Raw genomic sequence first — 18,720 nt, 5'->3', positions numbered from 1 at the left:
GTAAATATAGGAGCTTAAATGTAAACTCAATTAAAGTAAATGTTAAAAGCTTATTCTTTCTAATTAGAAAGTTTACAATTAGGTTTCTGGTTCAGAATTACTTTCTTTCGGATAAAAATTCGACTATTTAATTAGTTTGTTGGAAATTTAACTGTTTTGTTTAAAAAATCCGATTTCTTGATCGAATGTTCAACTTTTTGGATCGAAAATTCATCTCTTTTTTTTTGGTAGAAAAGTCATGTTTCTTTATTGAAAATGAACTTTTTTGTTGAAAATTTAACTTTTCTATTCAAAAATGTAGCTGTATTTTACCAAATTCGTCGTTTTTGTTTGAAATTATATTTTTGGTAGGGAATTAATCTCTTTTAGTTAAAAATTCTACTATTTGATTAAAAATTAAATTTTTTGTAAATTAAATAGAATAATTAAATTAATTATAAAAATAAAAAGTTCACTATTTTAATAAATAGTCACCTTTCTTGGTCGGACATTAAGTTTTTTAGGAGAAAAAGCATATTTCTTGATTGAAAATTAATTTTTTTTGTAAAAAATTGAACGTTATTTAAAAAGATTCGTCTTTTAATTAAAATTTAATCTTTTTGATTGAAATTAAATATTTTTCTTTTATATATAATTTAATTATTTTGTATTGAGTTTAATTATGTTGTTGAAAATTCGTCATTTTTATTTTTAATTTAAAATGAAATATCAACTATTACATTTTTCAAATATTTGGGTTTCAAAAAGTTCGCCTTCTTGGATAAAAAATTCGGCCTTTTGGATTAAAAATTTATCTTTTTTTTTGGTTTAAAAATGAACTTTTTTTGTTGAAAATTTAACTTTTTGGATTGAAAATTCAACTGTTTTCTCTTCTTCGGCCTAAAAATTGTTTAAATAGTTTTATTTTCTTTTTTAGGTGCAAAAGTCTACTATTATATTTCTGGTTCAGAATTCCTTTCTTTCGGATAAAAATTGGACCATTTAATTAGTTTGTTGAAAATTGAATTATTTTGTTAAAAAAAATCAGATTTCTTGATCGAAAGTTCAACTTTTTGGATCGAAAATTCATCTTTTTTTTGGTAGAAAAGTCATGTTTCTGGATTGAAAATGAACTTTTTTGTTGCAAATTTAACATTTCTATTTAAAAATCTGGCTGTATTTAAAAAAATTTGTCTTTGGTTTGAAATTAAGCTGTTTTGTTGGTATTTGTAGATTTGGATAGAAAATTCGGCCTTTTGGATTGTTTAGTTTTAGTTTTTTTATGCATAAGTCTTCTATTGTATTTTTGGTTGAGAGTTAATCTCTTTTAATTAAAAATTGGACTTTTTGATTAAAACTTAATTTTTTAAAAATTAATTATAAAAATTAAAAATTCAACTATTTTAATAAATAGTCATCTTTCGTGATCGGAAATTAAATTTTTTAGGAAAAAAAACTAAACTTTTTTGGTAGAAAACTCATATTTCTTGGATGAAAACTAATTTTTTTTTGCTGTCAAAAATTGAACTGTCTTTAAAAAGATTCGTCTTTGGCTTCGAATTTTAACGTTTTGATTGAAAATGCAACGCTTTTTGATTGTAATTTAATATTTTTTCTTTGATTATTTAATTGAATTACTTTTAATTGAGTTTAAATATGTTGTTGAAAAATCATCATTTTTTATTTAAAAATTAAAATGTTTTGAGTTTTTTCTGTTGAAAATTTAACTTTATGGATTGAAAATTCAACTGTTTTCGCTTTTTCGACCTAAAAATGGTATAAAAGTGTTATTCTTTTCTCAATCTTTTTTTGGGGCAAAAGTCTACTATTATATTTTTTATTCATAATCAATCTCTTTTAGTTAAAAATTCTACTATTTGATTAAAAATAAAATTTTTTTAAAATTGAATTAATTAATTATGAAAGTTAAAAAATTAACTAGTTTAATAAATAGTCATCTTTCTTGGTCGGAAATTAAATTTTTTAGGTAGAAAACTAATCTTTGTTGGTAGAAAAATCGTATTTCTTGTTTGAAAATGAATTTTATTTTCTCAAAAATTGAACTGTCTCTAAAAAGATTAATCTTTGGCTTAAAAATTTAACTTTTTGGATTGAAAATTCAACTGTTTTCTCTTTTTCGACCAAAAAATTGTTTAAATAGTGTAATTATTTTCTTAATATTTTTTTGGTGCGAAAGTATGCTATTATATTTTTGGTTCAGAATCAATATCTTTTGGTTAAAAATTCGACTATTTGATTAAAAAGTTACTTATTCTGTTTTTGTCAAAAATTGAGCTGTCTTCAAAAAAATTCGTCTTTTTGGCTTAAAGTTTTAATTTTTTATTGAGAATGCAACGGTTTATAATTGAAATTTAATATTTTGTTTTTCATTATTTAATTTAATTATTTTGTTGAAAATCCAACTTTTTTTATTTAAAATTTAAATCTTTTTCAGTTAAAATATCATATATTAAATTTTTCAATTATTTGGTTGAAAATGCAAATGTTAGGTAAAAAATTCCACAATTTTCTTTAAAAATATATCTGTTGATATCTCTTTTTGGATAAAAAATTCCACTTTTTGAATTAGAAATTTGTATTTTTTTGTTAAAAATTAACTTTTTTGTTAAAAATTTAATTTTTTGAAATAAAAATTCCACTGTCTTCTCTTTTTTGACCTAAAAATTGTTCAAATAATGTTATTTTACTCTACAACTTCTTTTTCGGTGCATCAGTCTGCTATTATATTTTTGTTTTTTTGATTACAAATTCCACTTTTTTGTTAAATAGTCATCTTTCTTGATCGAAATTTCAACTTTTTGGATCAAAAATTCATCTTTTTGGTAAAAAAAAATCATGTTTCTTGATTGAAAATTATCTTTTTCGTTGAAAATTTAACTTTTCTAGTTAAAAATATAGTTGTATTTAAAATAAATTCATATTTTTGGTTTGAAATTAAGCTGTTTTGTTGATCATTTGTAGGTTTGAATAGAAAATTCGGCCTTTTGGATTGTTTAATTTTAATTTTTTGTATGCATAGGACTACTATTATATTTTTGGTTGAGAATTAATCTCTTTTAGTTAAAAATTCAACTATTTTAATAAATAGTCGTCTCTCTTGTTCGGAAATTAAATTTTTTAGGTATAAAACTAATTTTTTTGGTAGAAAAATCATATTTCTTGGTTGAAAATGAACTTTTTTTTGTCAAAAATTGAACTGCCTTTAAAAAAATTCGTCTTTGGCTTAAAATTTTAACTTTTTGATTGAAAATGCAACGCTTTTTAATAGAAATTTTATTGCGTTTAATTATGTTGTTGAAAATTCACAATTTTTTATTTAAAATTTAAAATGTTTTAAGTTGAAATATCAAATTTTAAATTTGATTTACAGAAAAAATCGTCTTCTTGGATAGAAAATTCGGCATTTTGGATTGAAAATGTGTATTTTTTTTTTTTTTTTAATTTAAAAATTAACTTTTTTGTTGAAAATTTAATTTTTTGGATTTAAAATTCAACTGTTTTCTCTTTTTCGACCTAAAAATTGTTTAAATAGTGTTATTCTTATCTTAATCTTCTTTTGGTGCAAAAGGCTACTATTATATTTTTGCTTTTTTAATTAAAAATTCAACTATTTTGTTGAATATTTATCTTTTTTGGTCGAAATTTCAACTTTTTAGATAGGAAATTCATTTCTTTGCAGAAAAGTCGTGTTTTTTAAAATTGAAAATTAACTTTTTTGTTGAAAATTGAACTTTTCTAGTTAAAAATGTAACTGTATTTTAAAAAGTTCCTCTTTTTGGCTTGAAATTCAACAGCTTTGTTGCTCATTTGTAGGATTGGATAAAAAATTCGGCCTTATGAATTGTTTAATTCTAATCTTTTTTTATGCAAAAGTCTATTATTATATTTTTGGTTCAAAATTAATATCCTTTGGTCAAAAGTTCTACTATTTAATTAAAAAGTTAATTTTTTCTGTTAGAAATTCAACTATTTTATTAAATAGTCATCTTTCTTTGTCGAAAAGTTATATTTATTCTTGAAAATTAACTTTTTTTTAAAATTATACTGTCTGTAATTCACTATTTTTTATTTATTTATTTTTTTTATAGAAAATTTGTCCTTTTGGATTGAAAAAATATATTTTTTAATAGAAAAGTCATTTTTTTAAATTGAAAATTCATATTTCTAGGTCGAAAATTAACTTTTTTGTTGAAAATTCAACTATTTTGTTAAAAAGTCATCTTTTTGGTCAGAAAATCAGTTATTTTCTTGAACATTTGTCTTCTTGGAATAGAAAATTTGTCATTTTGGATTGAAGAAACATATTTTTAAATAGAATAGTCATTTTTCTTGATTGAAAATGAACTTTTTTGTTAAATATTCAACTATTTTGTTAAAAAGTCATCTTTTTGGTCAGAAAATCAATTATTTTTTTGAAAATTTGTCGATTTTGGATAGAAAATTTGTCCTTTTGAATAAAAAAAGATATTTTTTGATAGAAACATACTTTTTCTTGATTGAAAATTATTCTTTCTAGGTTGAAAATGAATTTTTTTGTTGAAACTTCAACTAATTTGTTAAAAAGTCATCTTTTTGGTTAGAAACTCAATTATTTTGTTAAAAATTTGTCGATTGTGGATAGAAAATTTGTCCTTTTGAATCGAAAAATGATATTTTTGGATAGAAAAGTCATTTTTCTTGATTGAAAATTCATCTTTCTAGGTTGAAAATTAACTTTTTTGTTGAAACTTCAACTATTTCTTTAAAAAATTCATTTTTTTGGTCAGAAAATCAATTATTTTGTTGAACATTTGTCTTTTTTAAATAAAAATGGGTTCTTTTGGATTAAAGAATAATTTTTTTGATAAAATAGTGTTTTTCTTGATTTAAAAAGAAATTTTTTGTTGAAAATTTAACTATTTCTTTAAAAAGTCACCTTTTTAGTCAAAAAATCAATTATTTTGGTGAAAATTTGTTCTTTAGGGTAGAAAATTTGTCTTATTGGATTGAAGAATCATATTTTTTGATAGAATAGTCATTTTTCTTGATTGAAAATTCATCTTTCTATGTTGAAATTCATCTTTGTGGATAGAATATTTAACAATTTCGTTGAAAAATTGAAAAAGAGTAGAATCCTCCACGAAATAGTGAGTTTTCAAACAAAAAAGACGCATTTTGAAAAAAACTCATGTTTTCAGGATAAGAATTCAACGATTTTTAATATTGAATATTCATCTCGTTTGGTAGAAAATCTTTTTGAGTTGAAAATTCGTCATTTCTAATCGAATTGAACTGTTTTTTCTTTCAAATAAAAATATTGTTTGTTATATTAACTATTATTTTTTCCGATTAGAATTCATTTTTATGCTTGGAGATTCATATTTTTTGTGGAAAGTGTTATTATTTTATTTGAAAACTCATCTCTTTTGTTCGAATTTAAATAATTTTCAAATAAAAACACAACTGTTTGACTAAAAATTATTCTTTTTTGGTTGAGAATTCAACTATTTTCTTAAAAATTGATAGTTTTTGGTTGAAAATAAACTTTTTTGTTAAAAATCAATATCTTTGAGTAAAAACTTCAACGATATTATACCAAATTCATCTTTCTGGCCTAAAAATTTAACTATTTAATGCAAAATGAATTTTTCTGATGAAAAATCGTATTTTTGGGCAGAAAATTAAACTATTTTCGGGTAAAAAATTAAACTCTTTTTGTAGAAAATTCTACTTTTCCATTTAAAATTAACTTTTTTTTAATGAGAAATTAGATTTTTCCTAAAAATTTCCTCAAAAATGCCAATGGTTGGTTAGAAATTAATCTGTTTTAATTGATGATTCAACTCTTTTATGGAATGTTTCTTATATTTTCTATTACAAATAGAAAAGTTTGACTAAAAATTAATCTATTTTGGTTGAGAATTCAAATATTTTCTTGAAAATTCAACGTTTTTTGGTTGAAAATTAACTTTAAGATGAAGGAAATAAAAAGAAATACTCCCTTTAAGTTTAGAATCATAAACTTTTTACCCATTTCTCTTTTCCAATACAGAATTATAATTTTATTTCAAAAATTTCTTCTTCGACATTAGAAATTTGTTGCATCTTTTCAAATGTTGATAATCCTCTTGAAATCTTTAAAAATAATTTGAATTTAATAATTAAAATTAATCCAATTTGACCCTAATGTCAATGTTCTAATATCTTACTACAATGAAAAGTGTGGACAGTCTAAAAATTGATAGTTGGGAATTTTGTTTAATTTGACCAAAAAAAAAAAAGTGGATCGAGTGAAAAGGAAAGTAAAGTTTGAAGAATTTTTAAATCGTGATACTTCAAAATTTTATAAATTATCTATGCAAATTGTAAAACTGAAATAATTATTGTTTCATTACGGATTCTTTTGTTGCAAAAAATTTAACTCGGATTATTTATTATTAAAAAAAGAGGGAAATAATTGAATTAAATAACTAGAGTTTTTCTTTGGTATGGTGTGGCAATATAAACAGGTTTGCCATTCTATTTTTGGAACAGATTTCTCGTCTCAGTTGAATTAAATTTAAATCAAATTTAAATTTATGTAATTTATGTGTTAGGCTCTCCAGATTTTTAAGAACTTGACCCTACTATTTTGTTGTACGTTCACAATACGTGAAATGAGTTTAAAATAGGCGACCGATTTCTATTCTACGCCGTTCAAGACCTCCAGGCAAAAGTTGGCATACTGTCAACCTTTTTGAAAACTGTCCAAAGCCTTTGAATTATTTTTAAATGTCCAGTGAAAGTACAGAAAACATATTCGAAAGTATTGTTGCTAAATGCCGGTTTCGAAATTATTGATATTGTTCGATTAAATTTGTAGTAATAAATAATACAGATATTTTTATTAAAAGCTTCCAAATAAAGGATTTAACAGCTTTTTAAATTGTAGAAACTTTGGATGATATTGTTTTAGATATTTTATAAAAAAAATTTAAACAATTATATATTAATTGTACACGTTATGCACATTTTTATCGTATCTTTTAATTATTTATTTTGTTGATAAATTGCTCATTTCTATTGTTATCTCTCATCTATTTGCGCAATATTTTATATTGAAATCGCTGGAAATTGAAATCAGCGGAATTGCAGAAGAAGCAGACCAACTAAAAATACTCTCAAGTTCAAATGTTTCAAATTTAAGACTTTGCTTACTTGTCATATTTTAAACAAGCTTCAAAATAATCGATTCGAAGTTGAATTTCTTAACAAAATTTACACTTTCAGGTATTAAAATAAATATTTAAATTTGTATAAAGAAATTAGATATCTTTTATGATGAATCTTTTATGATGATTTTGCAACTTCAAAAAAAAATGTTGCAAAAATCATGTGAACCTAAAAAATTTTTAATTTATAATTTTCGTATTCATTTTATAAAAGATTTTAGGTTAAAAATGTTACAAGATTACAATTTTGACGATTATGTTTTCTGATACAAATTTTATGTGGCTGCAGATTTAATTTGGTTGCATTTGTTAGTCATCCTTTTTCGTTGAAAATTAAATTTTTTTGTTAAAAATTCCCCTTTTTGGAATAAAGACTCAACTAATTTGTTGTTGTTGAAAATTCTTCTTTTCGGTTGAAAAATTCATCTCTGTGATTATAAATGTAATCTTTTTTTTTGGTTTAAATGCAAATTTTTTGTTGTAAATTATTTTCCTTTGTTTGACGATTCAACTATTTGGTTTGCAATATCGTCTTTTTTAATAGAATTTAACTGTTTTTTATTCAAAATAAAAATATTTTTTGGATGAAATATCTACTATTACATTATTTGTTATGAATTCATTTTTTTCAACCGAAAATTTTAACCATGCCAGTTGAAGATTTATCATTTTATTTAAAAATGCATCTTGTTGGTTGAAAATTTAACTACTTTTTCGAAAACTTATTTCTTTTTTTGTTTGAAAATTATTATTTTTTCAAATAAAAATTTAACTTCTGGGGAAATTTTTGGATAAAAACTCATATTTTCGGATTAAACATTCAACTGTTCAATTTTTTCAAGTAAAATTCATCTTTTGGCTGGAAAATTCAATTTCGATGCATTTTTTTTCTTTCTTGACTGAAAACCCTTTTTTTTGGTTGAAAATGCGTTGTTTTTATTTGGAAATTCCTTTTTTGAGTTGAACTACTTTGTTCAACATTTTTTTTTATTGAATGAAGATTAAACATTTTTGATTGAAAATTCATCTCTTTGGTTGAAAGTTAAAGTATTTTGTTGATAATTTTGATTTTTGGAAAAAATGATTATTTTTTCGAATAAAAATTCGACTTCTCGGGGAAATTTTTCGATGAAAATTCATATTTTCGGATTTAACATTCAACTGTTGTAAATAAAATTCATCTTTTGGCTCGAAAATTCAATTTTGATTAACTTTTTTCCTTTCTTGAATAAAAGCCCGTTTTTTGTTTAAAAAAATTTTATTTAAAAATTCCCCTTGTGGGTTGAAAGTTGAACTACTTTGTTGAACAATTTTTTTATGGAATGAAAATTGAATATTTTTAGTTGAACATTTATTTCTCTAATTGAAAGTTAAACTATTTTGTTGATCACTTTTTTTTGCTACAAAATTATTAATTTTTGGAATAAAAATTCGACTTGCGGAAATTTCTCGATGAAAATTCAAATTTTCATACTAAACATTCAACTGTTGTGAATAAAATTCATCTTTTGACTCGAAAATTCAATTTGGATGAAATTTGTATTCTTTCTTAACTGAAAAACCTTTTTGTAATGAAAATGAGTCTCTTTGATTTTGAAATTTCTCTTTTGGATTGAAAGTTGAACTATTATGTTAAAGAATTTTCTTTTATTGAATGAAGATAGAAAATTTTTTGTTGAAAATTCATCTCTTTGGTTAAAAGTTAAACAATTTTGTTGAAAATTTTTATTTTTGGTAGAAAATTATAATTTGTGGGTTGAAAACTCAACTCTTTTGTATAAAAGTTAGTAACTTTTTGGTTGAAAGCTGATTTTTTTTCGTTAGAAGTTGAATAAATTTGTGAAAATTGCATTTTCTTGTTGTTGCAGATTCATGATTTTAGTTAAAAATTCAATTATTTGGTTGAAATTTCGTTTTTTTTCTGTTAAAAATTAATTTTTATATTAAAAAATTTGTCTTTTTGGTTGATATTCCATTTTTGTAGGTTGAAAATTCAATTTTTTGGTTAAAAATTCCACTATTTTGTTGAAAATTCCACTCTTTGATTTAAGATTTGTTTTTTTAAATATCAATTTATATATTTTATGTTTAAAAATTCCACTGAGCGGGTTGAAAATTTATCTTTGTAGGTAAATAAAATTATTATAATATAGAATTTAGCTAAAAATTAATTTTTTGTTAATTTAAATAAAAAAGAAATTAACTTGTGTGGTTCAAATTGCAACTGTTTTTGGTTTAAGTTTAATCTCTTTTGTTTGTAAATTCTGCCATTTAATTGAAAATTCTCCTTCATAGGTTGAAAACTTTACAATTTGTTTAAAATCTCAACTATTTGGTTAAATATTTAAATATTCTGTTGAAAATTAAACTATTTTTTTTTTTAACATTATTTTGGTCGATAATTATTTTACTGTTTTGTTGAAAATTCGTCCTTTTGCTTTGAAATAGTTTTTTGGTTGTAATAAGTACATAATTTGAAGTTTTTTAAACATTTTTATTAAAAATTGGTGTAATTCGTTTTTTAAAAGGTTCTATGTTAAAAATATTAGAAGATTGAGATTCTTCTCTTTGAATTTTAAACATGTTGAAATTGCAAAATTCAAACTATAAAAATTTGAATGTTTCCCTAATTTTTAATAGACAGGTACGTTTAACTGTTGGAACACACCGGTCCAGGCTTGAACTAAGCGTCTTCGAAACCGGTTTCACTCTTGCATCTTGTGTCACAATATAATTTTGCTCGAAGAATGCAGTTGGATCAGCTAATTAATGTTGTTTATTTTTCTGTGGGAGATACACTCGCCCGCTTGTTCAAATGTTAATTGAGGGGTCTTTATTCTACAATCAGGACGAGTCGGGAATTTTCATAAGTGAATCAAATCTGTGTCAATTCAGATAAGATTGGCCTTCTTTACGAAAAAGTCAGAAAGCTTTATTAGAGTTTTTCGTGAACGTCAAGAAAAAAAATAGATAGTTAAATATTATTTTTCCTCGGTTGAAAAAAAAAAATGATATCGAATGAAGATTTTTTCAATTGAATAAAAAAATAGGATAAATTTTTGCTCATTTTTCATTCATTAAAGTTTCATTTGAGTATTTTTGTGCAGGTTTTTCGTGTTAAAAGACAAGGCTATTGTATTTAAGAGATAATTTTTGTTTGTCTCGGTAACAGGATATTGTGCGAATTATTAAGGCCAGCACATCTATGTGCTTATCCTATAGCACTCATTATTGCAAAAATTATATAATAAAATGACGCATAAAAAAAAGTATTTGTACATGCATATTTTCTAATTTGGAATGTCTTGAAATTAAAATTATTCGACTTATAATAATTCCAAATAAAAAATGCTTATATTTAAAATAAAATGGCTGAATATGAAATCTTAATTTTTTATTTCACTTATTCATGCTATATTACACGATGATATAATGAAATTTAAAATAATCTTTCTATCTTTCAGTATTTTTTGTTTAAAAAATTATTTACAGAATTTAAAATAAGATAAATTTCAACTTTTTTAAATTTAAGTTCAGTTAACTTTTTCAACTAAGATATCAAGTTTACAATGCGTAATTCTAAAATTTTTACTTACACAATTTTCAATTATAGATTCTCATTTTTAAGCGTACATTTTTAATGCAAAGAATGTTGAAATGCAGTTTTGAAGACTTAAAAGTTAGAAATTGAAAATTGTTGATAAAAAAGTTGTTATTTTATTTTTATTAAAAGTGAACAATTATAAATTGAAATTTTTTAATTAAAGAAAATAACAATGTTTTTAATACTCACCAATGTTTGACTGCTTATTTAAAATTAGCAATTATAGATGAAATATTAAAAACTGAATAATTTAAAACTAAATTCTTTGAAATAGAAAGCCTTGGAAGTGATAACATTTTCTCAGAGAGCTTAATCTTAAACTTGGAAATTGCTCTGTTTAAAATTGTTTTATTTGCAAGTAAAACTGTTGAAGTTCTATGTAAAAATAATAATTGAACACTTATTACTTTTAAAGAAAACGACTAAGTTTAAGAGATGTTTAGACAATTTTGAGGAAATTCAAAATTAATTTAAAACTGGAACTTGTTTCATATAATTTTAAAAAAATGCAGATTTTTGCAGATTTCGAACAAAAAATGTAGAAGCTGTCTAAGAGTTATGAAAGGTTTCACAAGAATAACAAAATTTTCGTAAGAGTCCGAAAATTGAAAATGATAATTTATTTTTATAAATTAATTTAAAAGGAATTACCAAAAAAATTACAAAATAGTTAGAAAACTGCAAAAAAAATCATTTGGAAGATTTTAAGGCATTTTTAAAATTTTGCAGCATGTTTTTAAAGAAATGTGAATAGTTTAAAAAAAATTTTAGAACTTTAAAACAAATTCAAAAGCATTTAAAAATTTAAAAATATATATATTTTTTAATTTAACAAAATGTAAATTTTGAAGATTTGAAAATAAAATTTTAAGCTTTTTAAGGATTTTAAAAGGTCTTAAGATGATAAAAAAAATTATGTTTTAATTTTTTAAAATAATTTAAAGAGAATGTTGAAAATATTTCGATACAAAAACAAGTTTTAATATATAAATAACAAGTAAATAAACATCAATGGGAAATTATTTTAAATTAAAATGATTTTTCTTCTAATTTAAAATGTGATCAGTTAAAAAGATTGCAATTTTTCAAATTTTAATGTTTCAAGATTAAAATTGCTTAAAATGATTTAACTTTAAAACTTTACCGATTTATTTATTCATTCTTCAATTTTGAGCATTAAAAATTACAGTGCTAAATTATATTTTTAAACTTAATCTGAATCAAAGTAATAGTATTAGTTCAACTTAAAAAAAAAAAATTTAAATAAATTTTAATAGTCGATATTTTAAGCCAAAAAATATTTTTATTTTTAATCAAAAACAGTTGAATTGGACAAATTCTTATTTAACTAAAAAAAATCATTTTTGACAAAAAACAATGAAATTTTTTACCAAAAGAGATTAATTTTTAAGTTAAAATAAGGAATTTTAAACAAGAGTTGCAATTTTAACCAAGAAAGATTTTTCAGGCAATAAAGAAAGAAAAATATTAATCCAAAATTTTTAATTTGAAAGCAGAAAAGACGAGCTTTCTATCAAACAATTGAATTCTCAACCAAGAAGAATTATTTTTTACCAACAATTACGGATTTTCGATAAATTGCATACATTTTTAAACAAATAGTAATTACATTTTTATTGAAAAAAATTTCATTTCAAAAGACGCATTTTTTTTACAAAATATGTTAATTTTTAACCGAATAGTTTAATTTTTAAACTTGGAAAGATTAGCTTATAACCAAAAATGGAATTGTTAAATTTTCATTAAAAAATTTTTGGATTTAAAAAAAATAATTATTTTCTACAAAACAATTGATTTTGCAGCCGTATAATATAAATTTTTCAACAAAATAGTAAATTTCCAACCAAACAGTTGAATTTTTAACCAAATAGTTAAATTTTTTAGTGAGAACAATTACTTTTCAACATAAAAAGATGAGCTTTAACCAAAAAGATGTAACAGTTAATATTTCAGCTAGAAAAGATTTTCAGTTTAAATAAAAAACAGTTTAGTTTAACCAACAAAGACGAATTTTCAACAAAAGACTTGAATCCTCAACTAAAACAAATTAAGTTTCAACCAAATAGATGCATTGTTAATCAACAAAATTGATATTCTGCCAAAAATGTCGAATTCTCAACAAAAAAAAGTTTTCAAAAGTATGTTTACATTTAAATCAAAAAGATTAATTTTCTGACAAAAAATACGAATTTTAAACAAAATTCAGGAATTTTCTACTGAAACTGATAAATTTTCAGCCAGAAATGAACGAGTTAATTTTTCATTAAAAAAAACTATTAATTGTCAACCAAAGGCGAAACGACTTTTAAACAAAATAGTTTAATTTTCAGCAAACTATTTCTACTAAAATTACATTTTTTAAACCAATATACACTTTAAAAAAATTATGTAACAAAAATACATGAGGAGGCTTAAAAAAGAATTATGTTCCCTAAAAAACTGTTTGAAAAAAAACAAATACTCAAGGAAATCAATTTGTGGTAAAGAATTGTAATTGTGAAGAAAATATGTTTTCAGATAACACTTAAAGCAGCTCATCAGAAAGAGATATATGAAAACAAATTGGTTCAACTTTTGTCCAAATAGGTGAATTTTTACCAGCTTGTTGAATTTTTGAGCCAAAAGTATGAATTTTCTGCAAAAAATTTGACTTTTCAACAAAAAGGTTAATTTCCAGAAACAAATTAATTTTTAACCAGATAGTTTAATTTTTTTTTTAATTTCTACAAAAAAAAAGATCTTTACTTAAAAACACAAAAGAAATATATTTTTTCATGAACAATTTTATGCAATAAGAGTATGAATACATAAAAAAAATTAAAATAGACACTAAACTTATGATTAATTTCAATCTGCAGGGTTTGATAATAAATTTTTTGAGAATTCTTTTAAATTAAGCCTGAATATTTCTACTTCAATTTATTGAAAGAAATATTTTTATTTAAATTTGTATATAAATAATGCATTAAATATTAACAATTTTATAAGTGCATTAAAATTTTTTTTTATTGCTTCTTTTCCTATTTGGAAAATGTATTGATCTAAATAGATATGTTCAGACTTACCAACAAAATATTTTTTTAACCAAACAGCCGAATATTCAACAAAATAGTTAACTTTTTAATCAAACTAAATTTTTTGTCCAAGAAGAAAAATATCAATCAAATTGTTAAATTTTCAAGCCAAAAATACGAATTTTCAACAAAAAAGTTGAATTTTGAACCAAATATTTTATACGAGAAATGTTTTTGACTAAATGCCCTGTTGAAGAAGTACTGTGAAAAGTCAGGATTCTTATCGGTTGTTACTTGGTACGCAAACAAAAACAAACGATAATAACTTTTAAAAATAGAAAGAAAACTTTTGTACATAAATGTACATTAGCGCCTAAAGATAATATTAGCTGCTTTATTATGATATATTATCGTTTAGCGGTATAAAAACTTTGGACGTCAGTGATATGCACATCAAGCCGTTTCAATTGTACAGTTTATTACTTGCTAACCATTCAAGTGAGGCCTAGTATATTTATAATTTTGAAGAAAAATCTGTCCACGTTCGATTTTAACAGTTTTGAAATAATTAGTGGAATTGTTATGTTTTTCAATCATGCTATTATTTAGTTTACAATACGTAATTCCAAATTTTTTACTTTAAAAATTCTCCATTTCAAATTTTTGTTTCTAAGTTTACATTTTTCATTTAATGAATTTTTAAATGATTTCTTAAATACTTGAACGATTTTAAACCTGTTCAAAATGGAAAAATTTTCAGATTTTAACGTTAAAACTTAAACGGTTTCAATTTGAAAGTCTTAGTCATTAAGCAAATGTGAACGTATGACTGAAAGTTTATCAACTATTTTCAAATTAAAAATAACTTCATAATAATATATTCTTAATTAAAGGATTTTATTAAATTTAAAATATTGTTTCAGTCTAAAATATTCAATTTTTAACCCAATCAAATTGAAATTTTTAATTAAAAAAAAAAGATTGATTATTCAATATTCAGCAATGTTTGAATTTTTATTTAAGACAAGTAAATTGAAATCAAATATTTAAAAGTAAAGAATCTTTAACTGAATTTTTTGGAATAGAAAACCTGGAATCGTTAAAATTTCGAAGAGCCTTTAAACTTCGAAGGTTACCATTTTAATTGTTGTATTTTAAAAATGCTTAATTTGGAAGTGAAATTTTTAAATTTTGATTTATAATATACAAATGAACATTTGTAGAAAAAATTGTAGTAATTTTAAGAGATATTTAGGATTTTTAAAAAGATGAAAAATTATCATGAAAATTTTAGAAAGTTTTCTTAAAATCTTCTAGAATCTTTTTTGAAAATTTTGTTTAAGTCTTTGAAAAACTTTTTAAATATTCTCTTGAAATAATTTTTCAAAATGAAAAGTTATTTTTAATATCCTAGGAATCTTAAGAAAATGTTTTTTTTCTTTTGAAGCTTTTCACAATTCTTGAAAAGAATCTAATTTTTTGTTTAAAATCTGCGAAAATTTACATTTTGATTTTTATTAAGCTATCATTTCAAGTTTTACATTAATTTGGAATCTTTTCAAAACTTTTACATATCTAAAATTACTCATATTTCGCCTACAAATAATAAATGTTCAATTGTTATTTATACATCCAAATTGTAAAGAAATTTTCTAAAATTCACAGGATTTTCTGAAAATTGTAGAAAAAATTTAATTTATTTGACAGATATTTAGAAGTTCTGAAAAAATTTACAAATTAATTTTAAATTTAAAACCAATTTAAAACAACTTCTAGATTTCTCAAGATTTTGAAATAAAATTCTGAAGATTTCCAAGGATGTTTAAACCAATTAAAAAGAAAATAATTGAATTTCTAATTTAAGAAGTGATCTGTTAAAATTTTTTCAATTTTTCAATATTTAATGTTTCTAGCTTAAAATTTCTTAAAATGATATAATTTTGAAAATTTCAAAGTTTATTGATAGATTTTTGAATTTAGAGCATTGAAAATGATAACGTGGATTTATATTTTTTATATTGAAAAATGTTAGTACCTTTAATTTTATACCCGTAAATTATTGAAAATTTTTTTGGCTTTGGTGTTAGATTTTTTTTTAAATTTCATTGACCGTGAAAAATGTTTGCGAACCGGGAAAAACCGGGAAATGACCGGGAATTTATTTAATCGATTAAAACAGCCACCCTGAAGATTTACATCTTGTGAAAAATGTTATTTTCAGTTTAAAAAAAAATATATAATTTCTGAAAAATAAAATTTCTGAATAATACAATTTCCGAAACCTTGAATTTGAACTTTTAGTTTGTTTTTAAAACAGTTTTTCTTTATTTAAATGTAAAAAGTATGTTGTGGAAATCTCTTTTAGAAGAAATATTGCTACTACAAAGTTTTTTAATTATCAAGATGTAATTTATCTTTTGTTCATTACAGAATATAGAAAGAGATTTCATGGCACTTTTTGTAGACTGTACTATTTATTTTATAGATTGCAATAGGCAGACTGTAATATTGTTAATAATTCTATAAGTTTTTAATTTCTTCTCCGCTGATATAGAATTTTAAAATATACATTTTTTGTGATATTCAACTAACAATAATTCTAAACACTTGAAAATGTTTCAAAATATTTCAAAGCTTTTATAATATTTAAAAGGATTTTGAATATTTGAGAAAGAGTTCAGGGATTTCAAAGACCTAAAATTTTTTTAATAGTTTTAAATCAGTACAAAAGATTTCAGAAAGATTAAAAAAATATTGCAAAGAATTCATAAGGATTTTAAAAGTTTACAAGACAGATTTCACAAATATATCGAAGATTTAAAAATATTTCCAAAAACTTCACAAAGATTTTAAGGATTCCAAAGATTTTACCACAAATTTTAAAAGATTTCAAAAGATTCCACAAGGATTTCAAATATTTTAATGATTTCAAATGAATGCAAAATCTTTTATAAAGATTTCATAAAGATTTCATAAAAATGTCAAAATAATATAAGAATTTCAATGATTTCAAAAAGGGAACTGTATGCCAGATTTCAAAGATTTCAAACGATTTCAAATTTTTTAGAAGATTTCAAAAGATTTCACAAAGATTTAAAATGTTTCACTGATTCTCTTGAATGAAATCTCTTGTATTAATTAATACAAGAGATTTCACAAATATTTTAAAGAATCCATAAAGATTTCAAAAGATGTCAAGAATTTCAAAGATTTCGAAAAGGTCACAGTATGCCAAAAGGCAAAATATTTCAAAGATTTTAAATGAGTTCACATTTTTTAGAAAATTAAAAAAAAATCTCAAACATTCCGGTGATTTTAAATAAATAACAAAAGATTTACGAAAGATTTCACCAAGGATTTGAAAATAATTCAAGATTTTTCAAAATTAAAAAACATTTCAGAGTATTTCAAAGGTTTTAAACAATTTCAAAAGATTTCAATAAACTTGAGAAGATTTAAAAAAATTCAATTATTCCATACGAACACAAAAGTTTTTACAACGAACGATTAAAGAAATATTTCACAAAGATTGTCAAAACATTTTCAAAATTTTCAAATATTTAAAAGATTTCAAGGGTTTGAAAAATTGTACAAAATTTTTAAAAGATTTTACAAAGATTCCATAGAAATTTCAAGATCTCACAAAGGTTTTTAATGCTTCTAACTTTTTCAACAAATTCACGAAGATTTCTAAATTTTTTAAAGATTTTCAAAGATTTTACAGAAAGCTTAAAATATTCCCAAACATTTTACAAATACGCCTTATGATTGCAAAATATTAAGAATTTGTTTATTCTACTTTCTTTAGAAATTGTTGGCCAATAAAAAAATGAAATTTGTCATCGTTAACATGTATAAAAAACGGTTATTCATTCTTTTATGTTAAAAAAGTAGACCTGCAAAAACTTGATTTCTTTATCTGGAAAACTTGGAAAAGACCTTGAATTTGATTCCTAGAAGTCGTTGGACATCCTGCGCATAATAAAATTCCTGAATTTTAAAATTTCCAATTAATAAAATTCCTGAATTTAAAAAATTTCTAATAATAAAATTCCTGACAGAAAATTAAGAATTATAAAATATCCGAAACTAGAAAATTGCCGAATATAAATCATTAAAAAAATTTAATTGTAATAATCTCATTAATTTTATCAGTAAAAATGGTTTAATAGTTTAAATTTGGGAATTTTCTGGTTAGGATATTTTATAATTTGGAAATTTTATTATTCGGGAATGTTCAAATTCGGTGATATTATAAACCGCCGAGAAATTCATTATTCGAGAATTATCTAATTCGATAGTATTATAAACTGTTCGGAAATTTCATCATTCGAGAATTTTATTTTACGGGATTTATCAGCCGTCCTGTGATTAATTTAATAAGTAAATTTGGACGGCTTCTAGAATAAAAAATTCTTAAGAAATTCAGAAAAGACCTCTTTTTTTTAATTAAGAAATTTATATTTTCTACTAAAATATTCCCACAGTTGCATCCAACTCTTGAGCTACAACGCTTTTACATTAGTTATCTGACAAGGCATTTTAGATTCGAAACTCAAGGGTGGCTAATAAAAGTTTAAAAAAATCTTTTGAAAGGTACCTAATCTTTTATTGATGCACTTCAGCCATGTTCTGTTTCATTTTACTTTGAATCAATCCAGCAAATCTTAGATAGTCACCAATTATTTTTAATTAATGATCTTCTCCATTTATAAACGAGATTTCAATGTTCAATTCATATGCCAATAAATAATAACAGGGTGGCCATTGGTCAGGGAAGCCCTGGAAATCATGGAAAAGTCAGAGATTTTGAAAAATTCTTGCAAAAGTCAGGAAATTTCGATAATAAATTTCAGGAATAATGAATTTGATTCTTTTTTAATTCCTTATA

General features: G+C 22.6%; 1 protein-coding gene across 1 annotated transcript in view; it reads left to right on the top strand.

The window, feature by feature from the left end:
- LOC117178262 (protein halfway) overlaps positions 1-18,720 on the top strand; it is a 57,659-nt gene that overhangs the window by 873 nt on the left and 38,066 nt on the right. The window lies entirely within an intron of this gene.

This window comes from Belonocnema kinseyi, chromosome 8 (assembly GCF_010883055.1).
Source record: "Belonocnema kinseyi isolate 2016_QV_RU_SX_M_011 chromosome 8, B_treatae_v1, whole genome shotgun sequence".
NCBI classification, from domain to species: domain Eukaryota; kingdom Metazoa; phylum Arthropoda; class Insecta; order Hymenoptera; family Cynipidae; genus Belonocnema; species Belonocnema kinseyi.
This window is presented reverse-complemented; position numbering and strand designations above follow the sequence as displayed.